The sequence below is a fragment of the Panthera leo genome, chromosome C1 (assembly GCF_018350215.1).
Source record: "Panthera leo isolate Ple1 chromosome C1, P.leo_Ple1_pat1.1, whole genome shotgun sequence".
NCBI classification, from domain to species: Eukaryota; Metazoa; Chordata; class Mammalia; order Carnivora; family Felidae; genus Panthera; species Panthera leo.
In genome coordinates this window covers 43,687,964-43,702,483 of record NC_056686.1, presented here as the reverse complement: position 1 = coordinate 43,702,483, position 14,520 = coordinate 43,687,964, and the positions used below count along the sequence as shown (strand labels likewise).

At 51.9% G+C, this 14,520-nt stretch overlaps 1 protein-coding gene across 6 annotated transcripts in view; it reads left to right on the top strand.

Moving 5' to 3' along the window:
- SSBP3 (single stranded DNA binding protein 3) overlaps positions 1-14,520 on the top strand; it is a 162,072-nt gene that overhangs the window by 23,872 nt on the left and 123,680 nt on the right. Inside the window, exon 1 of one of the 6 annotated variants that reach the window (XM_042951508.1) lies at positions 4,041-4,651. The exons of 4 other annotated variants lie outside the window; for them this stretch is intronic. The gene's annotated coding sequence lies outside the window, so the exon portion shown is untranslated. Of the gene's footprint in view, positions 1-4,040; positions 4,652-14,520 lie in introns of those variants that run through there. One more of the 6 variants, XM_042951514.1, reaches the window with a different exon arrangement.

Sequence of the window (14,520 nt, the reverse complement as noted above, 5' to 3'; positions counted from 1 at the left end):
CTGTTTGGGTGAGTGAAGTGGTATCCAGGGGGAGCAGGACTCTGGCCTGGCAAGGGCACGGGTGGCAGCAGGGAGGGTGGGAAGGAGTCTGTTGAAGGGGATACCAGCGGCTCCTGCCTTTCTTGTGCTCTCTGCGGGTGGTGACAGCCGGCCTCCTGGCCTCTCCCCAAAACCGCCCCTTTGTTGTCTTGGGCCTACGGGTGGATGCCAGATTTGCTTCGTTCATGTTAAATGTGATGGCGTCATGTCTCTCCCCTACTCAAAATCAAATCAAAATGGAACAAATCAGGAGCCTCACAGAAGATAGCCCAGAGGTTTCCCTGGCTGTAGGGTAGAGGCTCCAGACTATGAGCTAGACATCCAAGGTCTTTCTGGTCTGACCTCGCCCACATGTCAGATTTTGCCATTTTTATTACAGACCTCATTCTAGCGCTGGACACTCTCTGCTTCGACATAGATTAATTATCACAACCTCCTGGTGAGGTAGGCAGTGGTCTTGAGGGGAAAAAAACCCAAAGGGCCAAGCAGGTAGGATTTGAGAGTGTCTGAAGGTACAGAGGGTGGCTGGTGTGTGTGTTGCTGGTGAAAGCCCCCCACAGACTAGAAAACCCGGCGCCTCGCTCCTGTCTCCTCGTTCCTGTATAGAAAGTATCATGTCTGTCACTGGCTGACACTTTGAGGGTTTTTCTTTTCTCCAAATAAATAATTCTTTGTCTCTCTTCAGGGTGGCGGATGGGGCTGGAGAGAGGCAGCTGATCAAAGGCAGCCTCCCTGACTTTGAACAAGTGGGCTGAGGAGGGGGCTTGGACAAGCAAGGGGGGTGGGCAAGGAGAACCATCACTGTGTAGCTGAGGCGGGAGGGGTGTCTGTGTCACCTGAAGCCACCTCCCAAAACGTGTCCTTGTGCGCTCCTGGCCTGGGGAGGTATGAGTGAAATATTAGGCTAAATGGAGAGTTCCTTCCTCAGAGGAGAAAGCGGGCTCCCTTTTCCTGTCCCTTTGTCTCTTGTCCCCTTTGTCCCAGCCCTCTAGCTCTGCGGCCTCCCCTCCCCCAGCGGTTCCTTCCTTTGTGCCCCCGCCACTCACTCACCAGCGAAACTTAACTGGAGCCTCCAGTGGCCGCCCAGGCCCCTGCCTTTTCTGCTCCCCCTGAAACAAAAGTAGCTGCTGGGGCCTGACCTGGCTGTCTGCACAAGGACTAGAAGGAACCAGACAGGGGCCCCAGTCCCTGCAAAGGTGGTGGTTAGTTTTGAAGTTTGGTGTTGGTTGTTGGTAGCCCCTCCAGAAGGAGCAGCATTGTTGGGGGGGGGGGCTGCTTCCTCAGAGGGATCTGGGGCTGTAGTGTGGTCGGGGGACCCCCTTCTAGGACCCCAGGAAGGGCCCTGGGGCCTCCATCAAAGCTCCTCTTTCTCCTGCCCTGAGTGTTTCTAAAACGGGGCCCTTTTCGTCTCAAATTCTGTGTGTGACACCTAGAAATAAGGGCGGGCTAATCCCCCTAAAAGAGCCAAACCCACACTTCTGGCTCCCAGAGGCCCACCCTCGTTACAGGATAGTCTTCATTATCTTTAAAACAAGTGTGAGAGCGGTCACTTGGGAGCTAAGCATACATTGGGGGAGGATAACTTGAACGTGGGGGAAAAATCTAGTCATAACCTTGATTTGCTGATCATATGGAAACGACGGGCTTGATTGAGTTTTTCATGGTGAAAGTAGGAGCTCCAGTGCCTGGTTTCGAACCTGGTTTCTAACCAGGGGTGTGAGGATGTGTGCTTCCTGAGGGCATGGGGCTGGGTGCCTCACATTGGACTTGAGAGACCGGGGCCTGTGGAGGTCAGGTGGGAGCGGGTGTGTGGATTTGCTGAGGCAGAGCAGAACTGGGGCCGGTTGGTGTGGCCTCATTGTCGCCAGAAGTAATTTTCCCTACTTAAAATATTTCAAGTTGTTAATTTAACCATATACGTTTAAAAGCACGTTAGAAGAGATAACCGTGTAAATTTAGAAGTGCTCTACTCTGCTCTCAACTTACATAAAAAAATTGACTCCAGTTCTCCACGTGCATTTTTGGCATCAGTGTCTTAAATGCTGTCACCAAAGCCACTTTTTGTCTTCTTAACCCACTTTTCTAGCACGTTTCACCAGTACTCCCATTTGAGTTGTTTGATACATGTTATTTTTCAGATTTACATACGATTCTGTCTCTAGGAATTTTATCAAAAGCCACAGGGATCCATTAGAACATTAAAACTATTGGATTTGTAAAATTTGTCTCATTGGTATGTATTGCTGAGAAGCAGATTTGAGACCCCCGTTTTGATGCTGGAAAGTGGGGGGAGGCATTGCCCGTTCTGAGTCCCCTGTAACCCTGGTATTTCTCGGAGGCTGTTTCTTTCTCTGTAAAGAACAGAGGACAACAGTGCCTAAGGCCCACTTCTCAGGATTAAGTATGTGAAGAATGCAAGGCAGTGCCCTGTATGCAGTAAGCACTCAGCAAATGCACTGTTGGAGGTTGGACTGGTTGGAGCGCTCTGGCCCTTCTGGTTTGCAGAGTGACTTTGAGGGTTTACGAGGGGAAGCTGGGAGACAGTCCTTGTAGGGAAAGCCAGGACCACGTTGGGTTTTGGAGTGGGGGGCCATTCCGGGGAAGGGGGTCGCACTTTCAGCTGATGAGAACTCAGTAATAGGAGTGAGATGAGGCCTGAGGCCTCTGGCCCTGGGACCATTTACTCATTGTCCTCTTTAAAAGTAGTCCCTGTGCTTGGGCTCAGGTCATGATCTCACGGTTTGTGGGATCGAGCCCCTCGAGCCCCCCCGCACTATTGGTGTGGAGCCTACTTGGGATTCTCACTCTCTCCTCTCTCTCTGACCCTCGCCCACTTGCACTTTTACTCTCTCTCTCAAAATAAATAAACTTAAAAAAAAAAAGCAGTCCCTGTGGCCTGCCCTCCGGCGTTCCTAGAGTGTGGCATGTTTTCTCTTCTCTTGGTTTGGAGCCTTGTTGCCCAGGAGGTGAGAGAAGACTTGACCAGTGTGTAGATAGGACTCCTAGCGAACATTTAGGCTCTGTCTTTCAACTGTCTTCATTTCAAAGCCGGCAGGAGCTCAACTCGATATAACGGGCGCCAGGTCCTACGCGTGCCTGAAGATCTCTGTCGTCATTGCCATGGTCATTTGCCATCTCAGGATTGGGGGTGACGTGCCGCCCGTGCCCCTGGTGCTTGGTTGGGGTGGAAGTTCCGGGGATGGACAGTAGCCGAGGTGTGTGTTACTTGTGTCCAGCCTCATGGGGCAGATTTGCATCGCCGTTTGTAAATAAGGGCTGCTTTGAATACCCACCTCTGATGCACCTGTGGTATCGGCTCTGCGATTCCCAATTTAGATGGCTGATGGTAATTTGAAACTGAAACCATCAGAAGTATGTATCTCATAAAAAAAAGAAGGGCAGGGGAGATAAGAGCCCCCCCCCACCGGAAGTTGTCACCTAGCTGGGACCTTCCATGTGGATGGCAAGTGTCCACACCGACCGCATGTGGAGGGCCCCGCCTCGCACCAGTTTGTCCCTCAGATACTGTATTTCATTGAGAGAATTAGCAACGCGAAACGGAGAAGGGTGGTGTGTTCAAGTTACTCTGTGTAGCTTTAAGCCACGCGTCGCTCCTTCCAGCTGTGAACTATTTCCCTGGATTAGCTTTTTGTGGCCCCAGACCGAGGAAGGATTATGGCAGTGGTAAAATCAGGGTAAAATGAATTCCAAAGACTGAAGACTTTACATATGTAGGGTTGGGGTGGGGAGCAGGTTTCTTTTCTGAATGGGCAAGGCCTAAGGGCCCCTGCCCCTCGGGTGTGTAGGGGAGGCAGAAGGCTCAAAGGAGACACCCAGAGAGGACTGAGACACCCTGAGGGAGTGGGAGGGGGCCCCTAGGGGTGGTGGTGGCTCTGGCTTGGGGGAGGGGTCGCTATTTGCATAACTGATTGTTGCTCCCGGGGATTGCTGTGGGGGAAGGGAGGCCAGTACAAAGGCTCCTTCCTCTCCTTCCCAACCCCTCCTCTCTCCTTCCCTACCCCTCCTCTCTCCTTCCCTCCTTTGCCCACCCCCTTCCTCCCCTCCAGCGCCAGCTGTTGAGCCTGGTCAGCACCACCTGTGCCCCTTGGGTGGCTCAGGGTTGGCCTTGCCCCGCTGCCCAGTGGACCGGGTTTTGCTGCGCAGGCTCCAGTAGCAGGGGGAGCTACCACAGCCGCCTGGGGAGTCCAGATAAAGTCCAAAGGAAGGCCTCTGGCTGCTCGTCTCTCTTTAAAAAGTGGTACTTTTTAAGACGATTTTTTGCGTGAGCTCTGAAGTGCTTGCCTTGACCACCTTTGCTACCTAAACTAGCCTTGGGGGAGACCTTGGCCTGTGTCCCCTTTCATAAGGTGGTTTACCAGGGCCTATGTCTCGTGGCCCACAACCTGATGCTTGGAGATTCACTAGAGTCAAGGGTGGCTGGTGGCAGGGGTGGCCAGTAGCAGCATCAACCATGTCTCAGAATGGGAGTCCCATGGAGGTGCGCTAGAGATGATCTTGCACTGACGTGGGTGCACAACTTAGTATTTTGCTCACCACTGCGTATCCTAGGCAGTAATACCTGCTGGGTCCACCACACATCTTTGTGAAACCAGTAAGTAAAAGGATGCATGTGGGTGGCGTGACGCCCAAACAGGAATAAATACGACCTAGCGGTTTGTCATCCACTCTGTTGGCCATATTTATTGAGTGCCCTTGGGGAGGCCACCTCCCTGCCCGAGCCTCAGTTTCCCCGTCAGTAAAATGGCGATGACGTTCTTTGATCAGGCTGCCCTGAGACTCCAGGGAGATGTGCTGTGGATCATTGCCATGATGCTGAGCTTGTTGAGCCCTGCAGGCTCTGACCAGAGGGTCCTGCCCAACATCTGGGGAAATGAGGACAGAAGCAGGCCCTGGTCTCTTCTGCCCACGAACGGAGAACCACATGGCAGAAAGCTGGTGGCCCGTGTAGGAAGCTGACCTGAAGGGTGGGCTATGTCAGTGTCCTCGCGGCCTGCTGGGTGGTCTCTCCTCTCTGCGGCCTTGTTTGTTTTGCCACAGGACAAAGTTAGTTTGCTGTTGCCAGGTGAGACTCCTACCAGTTCACCCAGGGGGTGGGGGTGCCATGCTGCTGTTTACATCTCCCCGGGAGGCCCTTCCCCTTCTCCCTCCCCCACACCAGAGTTCCATCATCGTGCTGAAGCTTAGGCTATTGTCCTTTTAACAAAGTGAGGACGGAAGGCATTTCAAAGCAAATCCATGCCCTAGTGGCCAGTGAGTTCCCCTGACACCCCCAGTTTGGGGTCGGGGGTGTCGGTACTATAGACAGCGACTGCACCTCCCCCTCAACTCTTGGGGGCCGGGGCTGGGTGCTTAGTATTGTAGGGGATGGGGGTTTGCTTTGGGAAAGGAGGCAGAGAGCTGGGGAAAGCTTGTGCCCTGTGAACGGCTTCGTTGACTGCTTCTTTATCTGACCCACAGCTTCTTCAGCTATGAGGTGGGGAGAGCGTAAGCCTCCAACCAGAGGATAGTTGAGAGTGGTCTGTGAATCAGTTTCTCTCCGGAAAATGTTAGGGATTTGGTACTGATAATCCTGGAAAGGCTTGGACAAGTCAGGAACTTGCACCGGGAGGGGCAGGGCCATGGCTCCTGAAAGGAGTGATGATTGCCCTTTTGTGGCTTGCTGAGGGGGTTCATAACAAGGGTCATGGGGACTGAGACCACTTTCCCAGGGTGTTTGCTCAGAGGGGCTGTATTCCTGGAGCCCGCGCCCACCTTGTGGGTAGCTGTAGGAGTCAGGACTCAGGGCTCCCAGCCATCGGGCCATGCTGGCCACCCCCAGACAACCTGTGTCTCTTTCCTGTGAACTTCCTGGGTGCCAACTCTAAACATCAAGAATAGCTGGTCTTTCCTGTCCAAGCAGGTTTATAGTCTAGTAGGGATTATGGGATGAAATAATGGTAGCTCTAGCTCCGGTGGTCCCGATCACACATAGCCTGGAACAGGCTCAGCCCATGGCACTCAGCTCAGACGCTGCTCTTGGGTGTAAATATGTGGGGGTGGGTGTGGGGTCTGCCGAGCTAGGGTGCTGAGAGGCATTCCTGTGTTTTAAAAACAACACTTGCTGACCCATCCAAATCCAACCAGCACCCCCCCCCGCCCCCCCCCCCCCGCCCCACAGTCAGAGGCCCAGTTGGCTGGATTCCCAAAACTCTTCTCAGTTCTACAACTAGAATCAGGGAAGGTGGCGCCTGCTTTTTATAGAAGAGGAAACTGAGGCCCAGGCAGGGAAGAGGCCGGCTTGATTGATGGAAAGAGGCCCCAGAGGCTCTTGAAAATTTCCCTCCAGCCCTCGGCAGCAGGCTGCTAGGTCTCACCTTGCTCCCAAGGCCGTTGCTATTAGCAACCAACTTCCCCTGTTGGTTCTGGGGGCCCTCGAGGGGAAGAGGGAAGAAGGTGGAAGCCAGGCTGTCAGTCAGTCAGGTGGCATTTGAGTGTCTGTGTCAGTGGGTTAGTGCAGGTGACACTGGGGGGAGGGCCTGGGTGCCTCAGAGCCATCCAGTGAGGAGGCCCGTTGGTTTGCTATTAATTGTTCCCAGTAACGGGGAAATTATATGCAGGGACACCTCACTTTGTGCAAAAAGATGCCACATCTCTGTTAGACCATACACACAAAAGAACAGAAAAGGAAGAAAAGCAAAGACAAAGTAGAGGATGACTAGGCAGTAAGGTCTGCTGGAGTCCGTAGACTTTGCTCTTGTTCTGGCCCAGCTCATCTCCAGCTGTGTGGCCTTAACTTAGTCACATGGCCCCACTGAGCCTCAGTTTACCCATCCAGAAAACGGGTCAAGGTACAGGTGTACATTAGCAGTGCAGATGTGTGATGCTTAGCACCTTCTCTGACACTCCTGGCCCCTCTGTAAAAGATGACTGGTGTGAGAACTGGAAACCTGCGGAGGGTGGCTTGCCAGTCACTTGGTTACATTTATCGAGTGTCATCTGGGTCCTGCCAAAAGCATGGTGCTCAGGGGGTACAAAACTGGGTGAGGATCAAGTTGATCTTTGTCCAGAGGGGTGGGCAGACTGATTGACAGTCAAGTAGGTAGCTCCTAGTCCGTGCTGGGAAGGGGATCCAGGCAGAATCTGAAAGGAACCCAGACAGGGTAGTCTCCGGCAGCCTCAGGGGCTTCTGGAGGGGGTATTGCCGCTAGGCTGCAAAGGAGACAGAGGAAGAGAAAGTGGAGGGGAAGCACTTCCCCGGCAGGTGCAGATCTTTGTTTTGGAGGCCTGTGGACAGTGAACATCGACAGCGGTTGACACTTGGGCTCCGGGTCTGTGCAAAGTGATAGTTCCCATAACCCACCCTGTGAGGTAAGTTTTTTTTTTTTTTAATGTTTATTTATTTTTGAGAGAGAGACAGAGTGTGATCGGGGGAGGGGCAGAGAGAGAGGAAGACAAATCATCCGCAACAGGCTCCAGGCTCTGAGCTGTCAGCACAGAGCCCGACGTGGGGCTCGAACTCACACATTGTGAGATCATGACCTGAGCCGAAGTCGGAGGCTTAACTGACTGAGCCGCCCAGGCGCCCCATGTGAAGCAAGTATTATCCCATTTTGGAGTTGAAGACCTGGGCCACGGAGAAATTAAGGGGCTTTTCCAGGCTCACACAGCATGGAAGATCCCGCGTTCACACCCTGAGAGCCAAGCTCCAGAGACACATCCCCACCATGGCCTCTTCTGAGTTACTGCCTTGCCTGACAGGATCGGATCTATTGCCGAGAGGGAGATGCTCATTAACTAGCGGTACAACCCACTAGTTGGGCGAGCTGGGGAGTCCTCCCTGCCTCAGTTTCTTTATCTGTAAAATGAGAATAACCCGTGTCTCTGAAGTGAGGTTCTTGGATGGAGTCTGCTCTGTGGGGTATGTCCAGAGAGTGCTTTGTGGGCAGGGAGCTGTGGCCCCCCCAGCAACTTCAGGAGGGGTGGTTGCAAGGGAGAAAATATCCGACCATAAGGCAGTCTCTCCCCTCCCCCACAGTCCTTGATTGAGAGGCCAGGAGCCTGTGGGACTTGGGCAGGATTAGATAAAACGTGGGCAGAGTGCCCGGCCCAGCACTGGCACACGCACGGCCCTGGTAAACAGTAGTCATTTTCATTATTGTGTCTTATCTCTCGATATTAGTAATTATTATTGATGGTCCTCTCATCAGTCCTGTGGGGTGATTTTGGCCTCGCTTTATAGAAAAGGAAACAGCTTGGAGGGTGGATAATGCATCCAAAGTCACAATAATTGGCAAGACGCGCTGAGATTCTGAGTCGGGCGTGTCTCCTCCTGTCCCTGCCCTCTTGCGTTACATCACGGGAAGGCTCTGCCAGGCCCTCCTGTGTGTCGTAAGGCAAGGCTTACAGTTTTACCAGGGCTTTCTCAGAGACCGCCTTCCAAACATGCTGGTTGTGTAAGGTGAAGCTTTCTCGTGGACATGTGGTCTCTTGGTCTGTGCCAGACTCTGGTCTTGGATGCGTGAAGTGACTTAATCCCCATAACCAACCCTGTAAGGCAGGCAATATCCCATTTTGCAGTTGAAACCTGGGCCGCAGAGAATTTAAGGGTGTTTTCCAGGCTCTCTCAGCGTGGGAGACCCAGCGTTCAAACCCTGAGAGCCGGACTCCCCCACTTGGATGCTTGAGCTTGTGATGGTGTCTCTACTCTATAGCGATGCAGTTGTCCCTGGTGCTGGTGTATGAACCACACCACCCCCCCCCCAAGACCAAATCCAGACCCCGAACACCTCTGTCCTACGAGAACGTGCGGCCCCTGTGTGGAGTCCAGTGTCTGCCAGCATGGTGACCCAGTACAGTTAGAGAAATAATGCAGTGGAACAAGCGTCCGTAGCTTTAGGGTTGCCTGGAGCCTTTCACCATGGCCCTTTACAAGACCTCCAGACCCCCTTTGAGTGGTCTCCGGGCAGCGGTATCATTCATTACTTCTCTCCCGCCTCACCCCTGCTGGGATGAGGTAGTTGTCCCTGTCGATTTGCAAACCGGCCCCTGTGGTTCTGAGCCTTTGGGTCTCCAGGCTGTGTGTGGCCACAGCACAGTGCCAGGCAACATCAGGAAGAATCCGTGAGGACGCAGGGATCCCGGGTCTCCTTGTCCTGTGTGACGGCGGCAGAGAACCGTTCCCAACTTCAGAAGTGAGCCGTGCCTCATCAGGACTGCCACCCTCCCAGCCACCGCGCTTGTGCTAATTCTTTGTTGATTTAGAAGCCTCTTCAGGATCGTGTAGTGCCTCAGGGCCACTCTTGTGGAGAGGAACTGTAATCCCTTAAATATAATAATCCCCCGCACTGGATACTTTATAGCACGGTCTCCAGTACGCAAGCTTGTTGGCACCCTCCAGCAGTCCTGGTGGAGTGACGGACAAGGCTTATTATCCTGTTTTGTGGAGGAAAAGGCAGGTAGGTGGCTTTTGTGACTTTCCCAAGTCACACGTCCAGTATACGGTGAAGCTGGGAGTAAAATCCAGTCTAGTCGTGGTACACAGGACAGATGGCAAATGCTTGGTGCACACACCGACACTCCTCCCTTGCTCGCATCAGACATTGCAAGTTGATCACCGTGACTCTTTCCCTTGCGCCCCGGGTTCCCAGTTACTTTTAGTAGCGCATTCTAGCCGGCCGTTGTCAGCTGAACAACATCGGCATGCAAGGGGAGTTCCTTGTCGTCGGTGTCACACACGAGCTGGAAGTGGGCCAGTGACGTTGCCTGCGTTTCCTGGTTGTTTGGATTTCTAGATAAGTGAAAGCCGGATGCGCGCTGTAACTGGATTCCAGTTGGAAGCCGTGCACCTTTCTGACAGAGCCGACTACCGGCTTCCAGGAAGGCCCTGGAGAGTCTCAGTGAGATGCGTAGTGGTTGACGGAGGGAGGGCTGCTCGAAATGGAGTGCCAGATGGTGATCCAGAAGGGGATGGAAGGTGGGACAAGCTAATTGCCGAAACGTGATTGAACCCTCCTAGTTGGAGAAAGCATGGAGGAGGCAGCACAGACGCCTTTCTCTTCCAGATACCCCCGAGTTCCACTCCGTGTTTTGCTTTCTCATGGGTCGTCCCAAGGATGACCTTCCACTCCACACAAAGACCCTCACGGGATGTGGGGATCCCGCGTGGTGGAGGGGTGATAACGTCGAGGGATGTATGTGCCCAGGAGGTCATTGGGGGTGCCATCCTTCAGAATCCTCTATCTCGGCCAAAAGATCAGGGTCATGTTCTCAGACTGGTTGGCGAGTCTGAATATCCAGGCCGGTTCTGGGCATCATCAGATACCAGGTTTGAGGTGGAGGTTGAGTTTGAAGTTCTCATTCAAGTTGAACCTTGAATTCTGCATCTGACCTTGGATAGCCAGACCATGAGCACTTCTTCACCTCAGCCTTTCCTCCATGCTGAGCCACAGAAACCGTCCGCCACGGTCACCTAACTAGTGGCTCTCTTGTTTTGATCGCGTAACTCTTCAAACATCAGCCGATTTCTTGCTGTCAGCCTCCACGTGGATATTCTTGACCTTGGTTTCCAAGGTGCCTTTTCATCCGTCCACTTAGTTGCACAGACCCTCTCATCTCCCCCAGCAGTGTCACCCTGCTCCCCGCCTTCCTGCCCACGGGCAGGCTCCCTGGTTCATCCCCAACCCTAAACCTGCGGAGCCTCTTTTGGAGTAAGTTCAGCTCAAACCCTCACCTTTTCCAGAAAGACTGGCCCGGCCCTTCCATTTGAGAGGACTCTCCCACATGAAATACAAATTTAAAGAAAGCCAACTGTAATGGTTAGAAGGTACCTTACAGGGCATAGGCTTCGGTAGTTTTTTTAACTTACTTTTTTTTCTTCGTGGCAAGAGAGCCCTTTCTTTAAATGAAGGCTTCTGTGGAAGACCAAATAATAAAACAGAAAACGGAACTGTCCACTAGTTGAAGGGACGTGGGGTGCTGAGTCCTGCCTGCTGAACCTCCCACCTGTACACCTCCCCTCTTGGCCCCTGTGACCCTCTGATTTAGTTCAGTTCCCAGGCGGAGTGGTTGTGCCCAGGGAAAAGAGATGGCTTAGCTGAAGATTCCCTAGTAAGTGAGAGGGATCCCCATGCCTCCCAGCCACATCTGGGGTACTTTCTAGTTTGTCAGCATTCCCCAGCTCTTCAGTGAGATGTTCAAACAGGTTTCAGTGAAGGGTCTGCAGCCAGCTTCTTGTGCGAAATGCAGGGGTAAGCAGTTTCTTTAACTAGGGCTTCTCGAGTTTTTAGTGCATTGGGATGCATTGCAGATCTCAGAAGTCGGGTATGGTAAGGTAGTGGGGTGTGGACAGATAGTATAAAATACAGTGATTCTCAAACGTGTTTGGCCACAGGACCTTATCTGGTTGAGGAATCCTAAAACGGTTTCAGAAATACTACAGGTGGGAAAGTGACTGGCTTGTAGTGGGTGATGAATATATATATACATACATATATATATGTATATATATGTATGTATATATATATTTAATATTTATTTTATTTTTGAGAGAGAGAGAGAGGGGGAGAGAGAGAGGGACCGAACGTGAGCGGGGGAGGGGCAGAGTGAGAGACACACACACAGAATCCAAAGGAGGTTCCAGGCTCCAGGCTCCAATCTGTCAGCACAAAACCCGACGTGGGGCTTGAACTCACAAACCATGAGATCATTACCTGAGCTGAAGTTGGATGCTTAACTGACTGAGCCACCCAGGTGTCCCGGTGATCAGTATTTTCAAATGTTTTTTTATATTTTGAGAGAGAGAGAGAAAGTGAGAGCACATGTGCATGTAGGGGAGAGAGGCAGAGAAAGATTCCCAAGCAGGCTCTGTGCTGTCAGTGCAGAGCCCAACGTGGGGCTTGAACTCAAGAACTGTGAGATTATGACTTGAGCCGAAATCAAGCAGAGTTGGACGCTTAACCAACTAAGCCACCCAGGGGCCCCTGATTCCCACACCCTCTCCCCCCCGCACCCCCCCCCCCCGCCAGGACAGCTGTGGTCTGGTTATCAGTCCAAGAACAAGTCCTTTTTCCTGGGCTACGATGTAATATCTCCATCCTAACAGCTGTCTGTTTCATCACAAAGCCTCTGATTTGGTGTCTCGTGAAGGGCTCCCATAAGCCTCTGCCCTCCCATGTCTTTACACACTTTGTGTCTTCCAGTGATCACCAGGTAATTCACTGGTCCCTCATGATGGAACATTAAGATTGTTGCCGGTTTTCTCGTGTTGTAAACAGCACTGTGATGAACGTCCTCGTGGCTATTTGTGCACATAGATGGGATGGTATTCTTAGATGTGGAATAGTTGGGTCACATGGTATCCACAGCATGCTTTATAACCACAAGTGCATCAGAATTGCCACCACATCACTTCATAGCCTCCGAGGTTCACTTCCCAGCGTCGTTCTTGGCAAAAGTATTAACCAGCGGAGTCGGAAGACGCCGGCTGCACAGGCAGCCTTGGCCTAGGTAACCAGCACCTGGGAAGTCAGAGGAGGGCCTCATGTTGTTGGCCATGCTGTCTTATCTGGCCGGTCTGGCACGGAAGGGCCCCGACCCCTTGTTCTTTCTCCTCTCACCCTGCTGAAGCTCCGCTCCAGCGGCCGGGACTTCATACATATTAACTGACTTAGATTGAGAGGTTTTTTTCCCCGTGTAAGAACTTGGTAGTGGAGACCCATTTATATGAATGCTTTTTATGTCCCTGAAACCTTGTGCAAGAGGCACAGATTGGACTACAGAGACAATGGGGTATCAGGGGCCTCGTTTACAAGAAGGTTTCTGTCGCCACTTTTATTGCCTGGATCCTGCCTGGCTCCTAAAGGGTGGTTGGTGTTCTGAGAGGGGGGTGGGCGAGGGGCAGAGGAAGAGGGAGGGAGAGGATCTTTAAGCAGCCTCCACACCCAGTGCGGAGCCCCTGCGGGGCTCCATATCATGACCCTAAGATCATGACCTGAACCGAAATCAAGAGTTGGACACTTAGCCAACTGAGCTGCCCGGGAGCACCAGGGGTGGAGGTTTATGGGCAGCAGCAGTGGTTGGTGGCATTCTTTTTTCCCTTCTTCCTTTTGGCTCAAGTAGATCATTTTGGAGGAGGACTGACTCGTGGATATGGACTAGAATGAACCCTTCCAATGAGGGGGAGGCAGCCACACTCTGGCCTTCTGTGTGCAGATGGTGCATCAGAACTTTGTTTGCTGCTTCAGATGAGCCCCGTGAGATCACGTGGTCCCTTTCCTGCTCGAGGGACCTAAGGCGCTGAGAATTTGGGTACCGTGAACAGTGTCACTCAGCTATAAGAGGGACAGTATTGGGACTGGCAGCCTGGTTTGTCTGACTACAAAGCTGGATCGTGCCACGCCTTTTGTCCAGGAATCTCTAACCTTTATTCGAATTAAGTCTGAGTGGTTACAGGTCTTGTAGGAGATGAGTATAACGTGATTCTTAATTTTTAATTATGTGAATAGCACCTTTTTTTTAATGTTTATTTTTGAGAGGGAAAGAGAGAGAGAGAGAGAGAGACAGAGCACGAGCAGAGGAGGGGAAGAGAGAGAGGGAGACACAGAATCTGAAGCAGGCTCCAGGCTCTCAGCTGTCAGCACAAAACCCAACGTGGAGCTTGAACTCATGAGCTGTGAGGTCATGACCTGAGCCAAAGTCGGATGCCACCCAGGCACCCCGGTACCCAAGTACTTCTTGTGTTAAATACTGCTAAAATGCAGAGGTGTATAAAATAAAAAGTAAAGAGCACCTCCTTGCACCTTGCTGCCCTCTTTCTTCTGACAACCAGACTTAACCTTCTGGTCCCTTTCTTTGCATTTACATGTATTAATATCTGCTCTGGTTCAGCCCTGAAAGCCATTTCAGTTCTGACAGGAGGCCTTATTGCGTGCCCACTCTGTTTCTTTAATTTCAGCAAACCCAAATTAAATAGCAGCATGATAACTCACTGTAACTTTGGGTAAGTCACCCATTCATGAGAAAGCATCAAATCTCTCGTCCATATACTTGGGGTAAGAGTCTGGAGCGTCACAGGGTTTTTGAGAGAATTATGAGCCAACAATGTAATGGTCTGGTATAAGGCACAAATGAAGGTTCGAGAAAGTTACCTGAGATTGTGCCCCCGCATTGCAAGATATAGGAATGGACGTAGTTAGTTACTCTGCCTAACTCAGAGTCATGTGGACAACAATTATATAAATAGCCATGCATACAACATAAGCTATAAGTAAGCTATAAATGTCACCAGAGAGGTGTTAGCAGCAGTTGGAGCCCCGGGCTCCAGTGGGGGAGCAGTTAAACCACGGAGGGTATTAGGGAAGGCTTTCTGAAGGCAGTGCTCTCCAAGAAGGAGGGGTGGGGGGGCCTTAATAATGCTAACTTATTCAGCCTTGACTTTGTGTCGGTCAGTGTTCACCACATTTTATGTAACCTAACTCATCTTAC